Raw genomic sequence first — 13998 nt, 5'->3', positions numbered from 1 at the left:
TGATCTCATACTAAGAGGCCAGTAGCTCAGATGCATATTCCCGTCTGTTTTTCTGTAGTCTCCTTCAACATCTCTGGCTAAAACCTGGCAAAAATTCAATGAAAATAAAAGAGCCATCTGCAGAATACTGAAGTTCCTACAGAATTAAACAGTTTTTGAATTGCTACTAAACATTTTATATTTACTAGCAAAACTGGGAAAGTGCCAAGTTCTGCTCTTAGCTATACTGGTGAAAGCTAGGAGAAATTCAAATGATTTCAAAGCAAGATCCCTAGAATTACACTGACTAGAAAGCTTGTCATTAGAAACTTTGCTTCAACATTTATCCCAGTAAATTCTAGTCATCCGTACAACAGAAGATGCTCTTGTAGAGAAAACCTTGCAAATTGGTATAGGATCATCTGAAAGGTCACCTGCTATTTCTGAAATTACACACACATATATGCAAACGTGCTTATTTGCCAGTTTCCACTCTGATAAGTTAAAGATGTTCTCACTGTATTCTGTTGTGATGTATTCTAATGTAGAGGTCACAGCTTTGTGTTTTTTGTACTCTCCCATAATACCTAGCTATTCCTTGGGTTTTGTCTGTTTGCATCTGTAGGTGCAAAGAAAAAGTGATAGGTACACTCTATATATTATATTGAAATAATATTTTTCCTGACTTTTCTATAATCAAGAGATATTGAACTAGTGAATCTATAAAAGTCAGTAGCAAGAAAAATAAAACAACACAGGCACAAGTGCGCTTTAGAATTATTACTTATTCTTTTTTACCTATTTTTTGAAGTATCCTCCTCAAATCCTTCAAAGTCATGTTCAAGTCTGCTTGCTATGTACAGTCATACCTGTCTGGCAATGATTTAAAAAAAAAAAAAAAAAAAAAAAAAAAAAGTATTGCTGTAAGAGGTTATGAACTTTTACACCTAAATAAGTTAATAGCTTTCAAACTCCATCCTCACAACTACATAAAATTCAGAGTTTAATAACACTAAACTGAAAGCTGGTACTCAAAGCTGAGAAGCATAGAGGTAAATTTTAATTAAACCAACAGGTCTAATGATACCTGTATAAGGTCAAAATCTGGCTCAGAGTGAAGCTAGGTTTCTTTTTGTTTCAGTAAGCTGGATGCCTTAATTGTCTATCTTCTTCCACCAAGCATTTTTCTGTGTTCAAAGTGATAAAATGTTAACAGTGTATTTCTGCGGATGCAAAGGGTTCTGAGAGGTGCCCATCAATAAGGAATAACATTTAGAGCAAGGGAACCCAAGGGAATATCTTTGGTAGGCTATACTGGAAGAGCATTGTTTTTTCAAATATGGTCTTCCAAATAAATTCAAATTGTACTTAGAGGTCAACTGTACAATGTTGTTCAAAGTCTATGGTAGGCCCCTGAGATTAATATGCATGATTAATCTTTTTCTATTCAAATCTTCTTAAAGTCTTTTGATGGGAATCACTGCATCTAGGAAGGAAAGTGAAACAAAGGCCTTACCAAAAAAAAAAAAAAAAGTGTTTTTAGGTTGGTATTTCTGTAGTGGGGAAAGAATTTTTTCTACTATTCCCTTTAATCTTTTATTTCTAGGAAAACATCAGAGAGTGAGTCACAGCTTCTAGGTTTATGCATGTGCTTAATATTGAGAGAGCACTTAAGAAGCGCTCAGTAGTACTGCCATCACAGCTCTGTCCTGTTATCTTCCCCAAAAACAGCAACCTTCCCCCATGGAGGGTGTGAACATGCTGTGCCATCTGCCCTGCATATACTTATGCTGTTTGGCAAATAAAATGTACCTGATCCTTCACCCATTAAAAGATAAGAGATGTTTCATGATTTTTGCTTTTTTAGTGTCCTGTAAATAGGAAGGACTGAGATTATTGAACTCGTAGTTTCTTTCCCCAGCTTTGAGAGGATGGCTTTTCTCTTGGCATGCAAGGCTTCCAACTAATGCAAACATCAAAAGCCTATTCACGGAGCAAAGAAAGTATCTCTTGTTTCATGTATCTGTTGATTCTAACAATGCTTTTGGCTACTTGCACATACAAGGCACCTGTGCTGGGAGCTATTATTCGGCATTAAAAAAATAAAATAAAATCATAAATAAATAAATAAACCTTCTGAACTTCTGTCTGGGACTTACTGGCCACCGCTATAGGCTTTAGATCATGGCAGGGATGACCTGTGTGGACTGGGGATAAATATTTTCTTTCTTATTGAAGCATGGGCTAAGAAACTAGTCTAAATATATGATGGAAGTAGGAGGATGGAGAGAGAAAGGCTTCTTGAGGACAGATCTTACCGGAGTAGCAAACCTGGTATTTCAGAATAGGAAAAACACCTGATGGCTTTCTCTTGTATTCTGAAAAACAGGACTTATTTACAAAACAAATACAATGAGATTGCACCAAAAATAGTGCATGCTTGTGTTATCACCTATTCAGTGTTCTTGCAAAGTCTTTAATTTTGACTAGCTGTTCAGGTTAGTGGAGTGATGGTAGTAAATTCAGTTTCTTCTAGCATTTTAAAACTGCCTTCAACATAATGAGATAGTGCTGTCAGTATCAGTTAATCAGTGTTTTCCTCGACACCACAAAAGAGATTTCCTGATTTTATATAAACAAGGCTACCATATATAAAAAGTATTTTCTAAAGTCTTTGACAAATCTATAAAATTGCATTTGTAAATCAGCACAGGTTTGCATAGACACTTCAGTACTTTCTTATGCAGGAAGCTGGGCATTTTGTCAGATCACAGCCATAGATTAAATATCATGCTTAAGGGAATAGAATATGCTATTCTTCAAAGTAAAGATGATGTATTAAATATAAGCAACTCAGATATGACCCACAGAGGATGCCATGACAAACTCTGTACAAAAAATAATGTTCAGGTGAGTTCTTTAACACTGAATGAAAACATACAGTGCACCTGAAAGGTATGATTAAATTCACAGTGAAGTTTAGGGGGTTTGGTTCTTTTTTATTCTTCATCTGCTTGTGGTGTCTTTCTTCACTAAGTCTGGATATACAGATCAGGGGAAAAAAAAAATAAAAAAAAAAAAATAAAAAAAAAATAAAGCCAGAGTACATTATAAATAAAGAACCAAAGTTAGGAGAGCTGATAAAATATGAATACCATTTCAAGTAGCTTAATGTGTCATAGCTGCATAATAGAAAAGGGAGTGAAGTGCATATGTGCCCCTGCTGCTTAACAGTAGGTTTGAAAGAGGCTGTAAAGGAAGCACAAGTGGAAAATTCCCCCGTTGGCTGCTTTCCAAGGCATCTATTCAGTTTATGAAAAATATGATGTTTTATTTGATATTGAGTGTATGGATTGGGTTTTGGGGGTTCTTTTTTTTTTCTAGAGAAAAAAAAAAAAAAAGAAAACAGAATGGAACATTGGAACCCCACATGTTCTGCCTTTCCTCCTTGCTCCTCCCAGACATTTCTTTATTTTTAAGCCTCTCGTCAAATCTGTAAAATATCTTCTTTTTATAACATAGCCAGTCGTATATGTGACAGATAACATGAAAGTGCATTTCTGTGATCTTTCCTGGTCTCAGAGGTGAACAGTAGCCTAGTAACCAGGGTCTGCTAAATACTGATACCTTAATTCAGTGTAGCTCTGGTAAGCCTGCCATCTTCCATCTCCAGGGGAATCACTGTATTAAATTTACATTAAAGATGGCTGCATGACTGACCCAAGGGTCATATTAGCATTTTTACTCTGGTAAGTTGGTCAGCAGAACATTTCTGTACCATGACAATTATTCCAGTAGTCTATTGTTAGGAATTAAACATTTATGAGAAATTTTGTAAGAGCATATTAGAAAGAATGAGCTGGTAAGAATACTATAAGGGCAGAGCAGTATCAATATGTAGATCTGAGAAAGAAAATCAAATTGGATTCTTTTTATCTCAAAATGAAAGTGGACACTGGGAAACCAGCAGGAATGTGAGTGAAAAGAATGCTCTGTTTACTGGAAGAGACACAACAAAGGTAATTGTGACAAATGCGTTCAATCCCCCCTGCTCTTCCGCACTTATTAAGCTCTAGTCTCATACAGACCCTTTCATCAGATTCTAAGTTTGTCATAGAGCAGATAAATATAATAGACCTGAATCTCCATTTTTAGATGAGCATAACACGCAGAGCTACTTGGATTTTACACTCTTGAGATTCAATGATCGGCCACAAACCAGATAAGGGACTAAGTGATGTTTATTCTGTATTTGAAAGAAAACCAAGAACTGTATGTTAAAAGGGATCAGCTGGGAAAAGATAGTATATAGAAAATGCTACCCCACAGCTTTATACATGCAGGAGAAATGAAAAGGAACCAGCAAGAATTGACATTCAGTAACGGAATAACAGCACTTATCACAGAACATTAATATCTATCTGTCTGTACCCTAGATAATTCCATATGGATGAAAATGACCAAAGAAAAGCACTTAATCTAATAAGCACTAATAATCACATTTCTTTTCAATACATATAAGACCAGTCCAGCAATTAATTCTATTACATTTAAAAGAGATTGGGATATTCTGGCTTCTAGGAAAATAAGCTTCTATTGGCAATATGCTAAGGTAATTTCAAACATCTCTCTTTTCCATTTTTGAAACAAACAAACAAACCAAACAAACAAAAAAGGTGGTTTCCAACCTGGAAATCTGGCTCTGCAGACATTACCTCTTGGCTTGCACTTTTGCCTCAATTGCTCATATGGAAAAGGAGAGAGGATTGGCTTTTTGATACTTCAATGTTTTGAGAATATAAGTCACACAAAGAACATGAGATGATATAATACTTGGAGAAGGGACCACCATATTTTTCTCAGAAAGTTCCTGGCTGGATCTTGAAGGAAAAGGAAGGATTTCTGCAACAGGAGAGGCAGAATTAAGTAAACACTATCAGATATAAACAACAGAATTGAAATACAGCTACTCTCATCAGATATACAGTGCCATTTCCTGGAATATCTCCTGCATTATACAATCACTTAGTCAAGAATATATTGGTTAAATAATGTGCTAAAATACAAGTGTGGAAGAATCATATGTGTTTAAAAAAATAAAAAAATAAATAGAAAAAGCCTTCTAATCTCAGTTCAAGCCAAAAAGCTCTTTAAAACACATTATCTGATTTTAGCTGTAATGTGCCAACTTGCAAACTAAAGCAATATATTTGAAATGAGTGACTGAAATGAACTAAACCTCTGTTCCTGGAGTGTTTCTGGAGCACAAGGACTGCAAGAACCTGTAAATAACTCTTTAGTTAGCTTTGAAAAATCACTTTTTCTCTGAAAATTTTCTTTAACTTACAGTGCATTCCTTTCTTTCTACAGTTTGGTGGGTTTTGCTTTTGTTTTTCTGGGGTGGAGGGTGCTGTTGGAGTTTTTTATTTGTTTGGTTTTTGTTTGTTTGTTTGTTTTGTCTTATTCCTGTTGCATTCCCAGAAAGACTTGTCTCAGGATATTCATGCTTTATTTTTCCAGGGGATAGCCACATATTCCTGTTTTCTCATTTAACATCTTCAAATCACATCACTTCTCTCAATGCATGTTTGTATCCGTTGAGACGCCTGCCGGTTTAAAATCTGATGGTATAGATTTGAGAGATCCCAAAGCCTTTTGAAAGTATTTGACATAAATTACTCTTACAAATGCATGCACAATCTCTTCCTGAAATGAGAAAACATTTTAGTCTGAGCTGGGACTTCTTGCTGACAGATGAATTTGCAAGGTAAGACGGTGTCATACTCACAACACTAGAAAGTTGCTATTGAATGCTAGAAATACTCTCAAACCCAGCAGTCATGCCATAGTGCCAGACTCAGAGGGATTGAGCCACCTTTACAGTGTTTACCTTGTGGGGCCAGCTCGTAACTGGCCCAATCACTGGCACAAGTCACAGGACACTAAAATGTTGCTCAGACTTACACCTGAACACCCACTGCTATGATAGCCTACTACGACAACAGGGATTGGCAGGGTTTGTAGGCACTTCAGCTGTGACCCTTTTCTTCTCTGAATTGTTTCCACAGCAAGAATACACACAGTAGAATAAAAGCCTGGATTCATCACCACCAGGAAATCCCTTTCCACTGAAGAGACCTCCCAGGGCTACATCCATGGTTGTTGTGATTGCTTTTGGCAACTGCATTAAGAGGGACATGGTCAAAACAGGCCAACAGCAAGTTTATTTGCAGTCTTCTACTTGGGGCAGCTGTTTTGCAGAAAGCAAGACATAAAGACATAAAACAACATTTCAATAGGAGGCTTTTTTTTTTTTTTTTTTTTTTAAGTATTTATATACCAATTCTATTCGGGTGTAATGACTGAAAAGTTTTATAACTTTAATGAACAAAAGTTTTTAATTTTTTTTTTTGTTTGTTTGTTGTTTTTTTTGAGAGAGAGTCAGGTTTGAGGATAGGGCAGATTTATTTTTACTTCTGTTATTACAGATATCAGAAATTGGGGTCCATTTGGGTTAGGCTAGTCACAACGTCGTTTACTTAGCAATAATCTTAGACAGACCAGTTATGATTTTAACAATAAAGACTAGAATTTCAGGTGGGCTGCTTCCATGTCTAGTTCTTGCTGTTTTCCCTTTTTCCATTAGAATGCAGGACTTCACAAAAGCATGGCTAATCATTCAGGTTGCAAACAAAAAATAAGATGACCTCATTGCAGCTTTTCAGTATCTATAGGGAGCTTATAAAAAAGATGGAGATTAACTTTTTGCTCAGTCAGATAATGACAGGACAAGGGGGAACAGTTTTAAACTAAAAGAGGAGAAATTTAGATTAGATGTTAGGAGGAAATTCTTCCCTCAGAGGGTGGTGAGGTGCTGGAACAGGTTGCCCAGAGAGGCTGTGGATGCCCCATCCTTGGAAGTGTTCAAGGCCAGGTTGGGTGAAGCCCTGAGCAACCTGGTCTAGTGGGTGGAGTCCCTGCCCATGGCAGGGGGGTTGACAATTAGATGATCTTTAATGCTCCTTCCAATCGAAGCCATTCTATGACTCTATGATTCTAAGTGATTTCTCCTTTCAGTGACATGCACACAGGATACAAGAGCAAATATTTGACTCCATCCTCTGTTTGAAGGTTTTTGAACCTGCATCTCCTACTGCCCCAAAAGAAAGGACTCAGACTACCCAACTATGTAATTTTTCAGAGTAGCACTTTCATAATCTATGCTATAAACTATTTTAATTTTCATGAGAAATGGGATATGAGAAAATGTAGACAAACATGAGCAGTTTTTGCTGCATCCTGGTGACCTCAATCATCTAGGGAGGAGCTGACCTAGGAGAGCTTTTTTCGATGAACACATAATGTTCAGTACATACTAAAGCAGGGACATGAACCCACTTCACACTTCTCCCAGAGAGACCTCCTAGTCATTAGGCTGAAGTTGTATTTTTCTCTTCCAGCCCTATTAATTATTAATTACTTAAAGTGAAAGCAAAGGGAAAAGCTTCAAGTATGTCACTCAGACACCTGCCACTGCAGAACAACAAGCAGTTACAGCACCCAGATTCAAAATGGCAGCAGATGCTCTAACTTTAGGCAAAGTGAGTAGAGGGTTTTACTATCACTGCTGACTTTTGCATCAGGGTTTCATTAGGCACTTTCCTCCACCCTTTCTCATATCAGAAGGAGGAAATCAGACTGGAGATGGATGGTACCCTGCAGTATACAGTTTGTTAACTTTGCTCCTGAGAGGATCAGGATTTCAGCTATATTCCCCACTCTGGCACTTTCTGCTGGATAGTCTGAGCTTTTAAAGCACTAGCTTTTTATGCATCCATCTCCCCTCCTGCATTATAGAGACAACTCTAGCACTTAAGTCAGCACTTTTGCGTGCATCAGGAACAACATATGTTAAAGCTAAAGCTGCAGTGTTGGTTGAGCCCTGTCACTGTACCTCTATGAAACAATATCAGTAATAATTCCCCCCTCATCCCTATCAAATGTTTCAAAGATCACCTTGGACAACTTGAAAGGCTTGAGACAAGCCATGGAAAATCATGATGCCTTCCTGGGTTTGTTAGTCAAACTATAAAAGCTCTGAAAAAGAAATAGTATTTGTTTTTATGCAGGCTACATGCTACAAATCTGCCTTCAATATCACTCTCCAGGGTTTCAAGCAAGATCTTTTGATCTTTCAGCAGGTTCCTTGTATAATCTCATAATGCTAATGGTTTTAGGCAGTGACAAACAGCAAACTGTGCCTGACTCAGCAGTCTCTCACTTTCTATATGTATCACCCCAATGAAAAATACAGCATTTCCCTGCTGGCTGCTCCTTTCTAACTTGGATTGTGCCTTCAAATAAAAAGGGAGAGAGGGGCAGTTATATGAAAACAAAAATAAACACAATTATTTTTGACTTGGAAGTCATCACACTGATGCACCTGCAAACCAAAAATCAAGACTCACACAACTAAAACAAGCATGTGCTGCTCACAGAAATTTAGGTCAGAGTTCTGCAGTGAGGTGGCTTTTTGGAACAGGAGAATTGTTTGTAGAAGCTTCCAACTACTTAGAGTGGCTGCATGCCTAGACACAACTGAATCAGAGCTTACAGGAAAACAATAAAATATATCTGAAATTCAATAAGATAACATGTAAAATTCATATGACAATGGCCTACACAGAATAAGTGTTTGATAAATTGAGGCACTGAGGTTGTACTGAGAAAAAATAAATAAATAAATCTTTATCTCTTTATCTCACAGCTAAGTCGTTTGATAACTTTACTTCACATCTGAATCTTCTGAGGCTCTTTAAATATATCACAGCATATTATATTGTGGGGATGCCCTCCTTAACCTCCAAAAAAAAAAATCAAAAAAAAATCAAGCAGCTCTAAAGACAGGTAATGCCATAAGAAACTCAGAAAGGCTATAGATACATCCTTCTGGGATTGTGTTTTTCTATTTCCCCCTAGAAGGAAATTTTAAGAACTGAATGCAAAGGCTATATTAAAGGAATTCAGAGGCTACAGAGTGGCAATTAACTTTAATATAATTTCACAGAAAAGTGAAAAAAATATTCCAATAGCGTTTGGAAATTAAAGCTATTCTTTCCTCCCAGTCTTTACAATAAATGAGATGGTGAGGTAAAGACCCATTCTTGCTTTCGGTCAGAGCAATCACTGAATCTTCAGACAGTTTAGAAAAATTTTTGTTTCAAACTTTAAACAAAGCCTTCAGCTTTTCTATTTTACCGATGTCTCATCTAAATCTGTCTTTTCTCACTATTCTGATTTCGAAGTATTGCACACAGTCTCTGCATTTTATAGATTAGCTATGCCAAGAGATTCTACAGCTTGGTGGTAACTCTAGTCATTCATCTTGTGGTTCTGGTTTTCCTGACACATACCTCACCTTTACAGTGCCAAAATCCCACTGATTTCACTGGAGATAAAACTGATTTACACATATTGCAGAGTTAAGCCATGTCGTTTCTACATAGCTTCTTAGGCTGTGGACAGATTAGAACCTGCTGAAACACAGTGGAGTAAATGCCTTTTCCCCTGCCAAAGTCATAGTGAAGGAATTATCACATTGGGTTCAGCATTGAAGTAAGGATAAATGTCCACACTCTGTGGAAGATTCATGTTTATGAATGTGTAGAAATACATGCAACCCTACTTCCCTTTCATAAGAATCACACATCTTTTATACTAGACATTATATCTGTGCCTGCCTGTGTGTGAAGACATCTGCTTCTGTGCAGAATCCCACCAGTGGCATGACCTTTTCTCAACACCAGCCATTTTGTCATAGCAGGGTCCCCAGATCTGAGAACAGGTAACACCAGTGAAAATAAACTGTCTGAACACTACAGCTACTATCATATGATGCATTATCTCCACAAAAACTCAAAGGTTAGGATTTTAATAGGAGATATGGACAGCAAAATGAAGACTTCTTATGATATATATGGGGCGCTGTCAGCTCAGCAGAAGTAGAAACCTGTTAAAAGAAAAAAGTCTTTCCACTAGCAGAAATGTGCTAAGTGACAACTAAAATCCTTTCAACCAGAAGAAATGTGCTAAGTGAGGACTGAAATTGGAATGCACATTTAGAGAAAGCTCCCCAGGAAATGAACTCTCCAGGAAATTAGCAAAAAAAAATGGCAAATATTCGTAGAAATGCATTATCAAAGCCATTCTCTTTGGATAAAACAGACAGGAAGGAAGTGAGGCTGAGAGACCTGTTTGAGACCAAAGAAAATGAGGAAATGTTGAGTCAAAGAATGCCCAGGGCAAGCAAGACTAAACTGCTATCTTCCCAAAGTCATTTCATATGTCTGTTCTCAAAGACAGTCTCAAACTGGGGCTTTGTGGATTCAGTCTTGAGCTAAAGCATCTAAGACAAGTCTCAGCCTTATATAAAATTTGTTGAAAAGATTTCTTTCAAATTTATTTTAACCTTACATTTCCCTACCTTTGTCCCTTTTCCAAAAGCCTTTTCAGCTTTGTAGTCAAGAGCTTATCTCTCATTTTAATCTTAACTATTGTTTGAAGTAGACTCAAGTGAATCTGACAGTCTCAAGACACACAGCTTTTATGAAAATGACAAATCCAAATAAATCGGTCATGCTGACAAACCCTTTGGGCAATCTGCAGTGAAAGCTGCATTTGGCAATCCCATAGGCTAGGCCAGTCTACACCTCCTGCAAGCTTGCAAAAGTCAGTTTGAGAGAGATACTGCAAGTTCCTGTATAAAAAAAATGATATTTCCTCTGGCATATTTTATTCAGTACACTTTAGGAAAACTCAGACAGTGAAGAAGAAAAACCTTTGCCCTTCCAGCATCTATGTAGCTCAGAAACTCCTAACTCCTGTGCTTCACATACCATTTTCTCCTCCTAAAGGAAGCTGGGTTCTTCTGTTTGATATTGCATTTTCCTAAATTGTTTCAATATGATGGCTAAAACAGCCCATGCATGAAGTTATGTATATTTGCATTATGGGCATATGGTATTGCTATGTTTATAGAGCATCAAGCCTTTTCTTTAAAGCTTCAGTGGAAGAGAAAGCGTTGAAGCAATGGCATGCCAAGGGGTGTTTGGAATAGGAGAGCTGCAGACTTTAAGAACAGCGGAAATAATGGCATAATACGTGGGATTCTGGAGCTTGAATTAGCATTTGTACAGCAACAGATTAAAATAAGATCAGTAATTTGCAGTTACGTCTTCTATATCAAGACAGTTGCAGTACTTCAGTATTATAGTATTTGCTCCTGTTCAACTACCTTTAACTCTATGATAGTATTAGACCTTAACCTCAACAGACATTGAATCCTAATATTCAGGAATCATATCTGGGGAAGGAGTACCTCCTGTTTTCTTTCAGTCTAGTTAGAAAACAACACATTTCATGTTTTTCCATTTCCCTGTTTGAGCTGTCTTCAGTGTTGTTATTTTTAAAGCAACTATCATCTTCAGCCTGTTTACATCTGCCAGTCCATGATCGTGCATCCTCCAACTCTCTTCCAGTCATAAGCCACAAATGCTTCACACCCTCTGAATGCAAATGACACATTTTATAGTGGTTCTGGTAGATATTAAAACATCTCCTTGATGTCTCGTCTCTTCCTTTTAACCAAGATTTTACGCTTTTCTTTTTAATAAAAAACCTTCAAGCTCCCTAGAAAAGACTCATTTAAAACTAATACTGAGACTATAAACAAAAATGGCTTAGAATAATATTTTACTATAACTATCTCACAAATCAATTTTCTGTCTAGTTTGAGTATCTTTGTGAACAGAAACGTAAATGATTTCTGTTATCAGATTTTACCTATTTTTCTCTATAAAGAACGTAAAGAACGTGTATAGTGCCTCTATTTCACTACTTGCAGGACTCTTGAGAATGTTTCTTCTATATGTAGCTCATTTATTTGCTATGAACCATAAGCTCTGAGTATGTAATCACTGAGCACTCCATGAAGCTGAGTAGTGTTATTTCTTTCCTGAATGAGCCAGACAGAAACGTATGCATTTAAAATAGTGCAATCTACTTAAAAAAAAAATAATAAAAAAAAAGTTATCTGGTGAAAACCTTCAAAACCCACCAATTTCTCATAAGTATATGTGACAACCATTGTGGCAAAACAACAAAAAGTTGGAAAACACTGTCTAGGTGAATTTTAATTTTCAGCTTAGAATAATGTTATCATGATACTCTTCCCACTGCTATTGCAAAGAAATGTCACTGTATAAGGCTTCATTCATGGTTTTCTGCCACTACTTCTTAGGAAAAACAGCACTGAAAATGTCGACAAAAAAGGCTTTCAGAGGAACAGCTATAAACACCTCAGATTAGAGAGAATCATCCTACAAATGTCTCAAGTAAAAACAATCTGTATAAAACACTTAAATAAATCTTTTTGAGAGTGTGATCTGATTAAATTAATTAATGTATTCCCCACTTTTTTTTTAATTATTATTATTATTTTTAGTAATCTATACTATCAGTTAATGTAATCTGATTAAATTAGAGGTGCAGACACTCAAAGTTTCTTAGAAAGAAGTATCAAGAAAGTGCTTACACTCACTCTCTTACTGAAAGCATATACAGAACAGCAGCAAGATGTTTGAGCAGCTTAGAAAGCTAGTCTTTATGTCTTTTTTTGTTTTGTTTTTCTTTTTTCTTAAAGAGTCCATACTATATCACGATTTCAATGATATTACTTTTTGGCAAAGTTGTTATATTTCCAAAGCCCTGTGGCTTGGTTAACTGTGTATATTCTTTTTTTTGAGAGAGAGATTAGCAATACAGCAATTCCTTGCTTCTGTCAGTTGCTATACGTTACATTAGATGATAAGTTTTTATCATTTGAATAGAACAATCAGCATGTGTTATTACAAAGCTTGAAAAAGGCAGGCTCTGAGAGGACTTAGATCCTCTTCAAATTATCAATAGGGGAAGCTCAGCAGTTTGCAGTGCAGAAAACAACCTGAAGTCCCAAATGTGTAATAGGGATCAGATTCTCGTCTGGTGTAGATCATCACAAGACTGCTGAAGATGCTTTGCACTAGTCAAGCATCTGCTGCCAGTAGTTTTCTAAAACTGTCCAAACTTCTTCTGCATGCATAATGGGTTGGCTGTCAAGCAGGAGTGGATGTATTCCTTATGTTCCCGCTTCCACTTCGAGCAACCATGATGCAAGACCGGCTAGCTTCAGCTTATGTAGGTGCAATTGCTTCCGCTCTCAGCAAAAGATGAGAAGCACTGCAGTGCTCAGAAGTGGGAGAGGGAAAGGACTGTCTGGGCTGAGGAATTCCACCACACTTTCCTAAACAGAGAACACTGGGCCCCAACCTGTCACTCGTCAATGCCAGGAACCTCATCAGAACACAAAACTTGAATTCAAGCACGGTACCTCACATGCTCTGCATAAAGTTCAAGAACAAAATGAGTGCAGCCTACTTTCTTTGCCTTCTGAATCAACTGCTAGTGTAAAACAGATTTCCTGCAAAATGCAGAAATGAGACATGTTAATTATCTCATTGAGGGTGCCAAGAGGAGCAGAATACAGCAAATCCAGTATCAAATGCAACAGCTTTTTTTTTTTTTTCCTGACATTTCATCCACCATTGCTGAAAGCAGAAAAATATGACCAACAGTCTTCAAAAAAAAAAAAAAAATCTTAATTAGCACTTGTATTCAAACTTGAGAGAATTTCTTGATACGAAATTGACTCTGTGGATTTCTCCATTCCAGAGAAAATGCAGTAAGCCCACTCTACTGTCTCTGAGTAGACAGAAAGTCTACAGTATTATTATTTGAAGTCAAAGAGTGAGAAACAAGGATGTTGGGGGAATTAGACATCAATTAAACCTACTCTTGTTGGACCTTAGAGTAAGCATACCTATTTCTTTCACTTCTACTGAAAGGGAATTAATGAAGCAAACTGTACAGATTATTTAAAAAAAAAAAAAAAAGAGGGGGGTGGGAGTGAGCCCAGCATAGAAT

The 13998-nt window shown here is 36.9% G+C and overlaps 1 long non-coding RNA gene across 7 annotated transcripts in view; it reads right to left on the bottom strand.

Moving 5' to 3' along the window:
• Window positions 1-13998, bottom strand: part of LOC311433680 — a 476332-nt gene that overhangs the window by 150921 nt on the left and 311413 nt on the right. For 6 of the 7 annotated variants that reach the window (XR_014690897.1, XR_014690898.1, XR_014690899.1 and 3 more), the window contains exon 4: window positions 778-852. The exons of the other annotated variant lie outside the window; for it this stretch is intronic. This is a non-coding gene — a long non-coding RNA (uncharacterized lncRNA). The remainder of the gene's footprint in view (window positions 1-777; window positions 853-13998) is intronic. 7 annotated transcript variants of the gene reach the window in all.

The sequence above is a fragment of the Aythya ferina genome (genome assembly GCF_964211825.1).
Source record: "Aythya ferina genome assembly, chromosome: 3".
Classification (NCBI taxonomy): Eukaryota; Metazoa; Chordata; class Aves; order Anseriformes; family Anatidae; genus Aythya; species Aythya ferina.
Note: the sequence above shows the minus strand (reverse complement) of the source record. Positions and strands in the feature narration are given on the sequence as shown.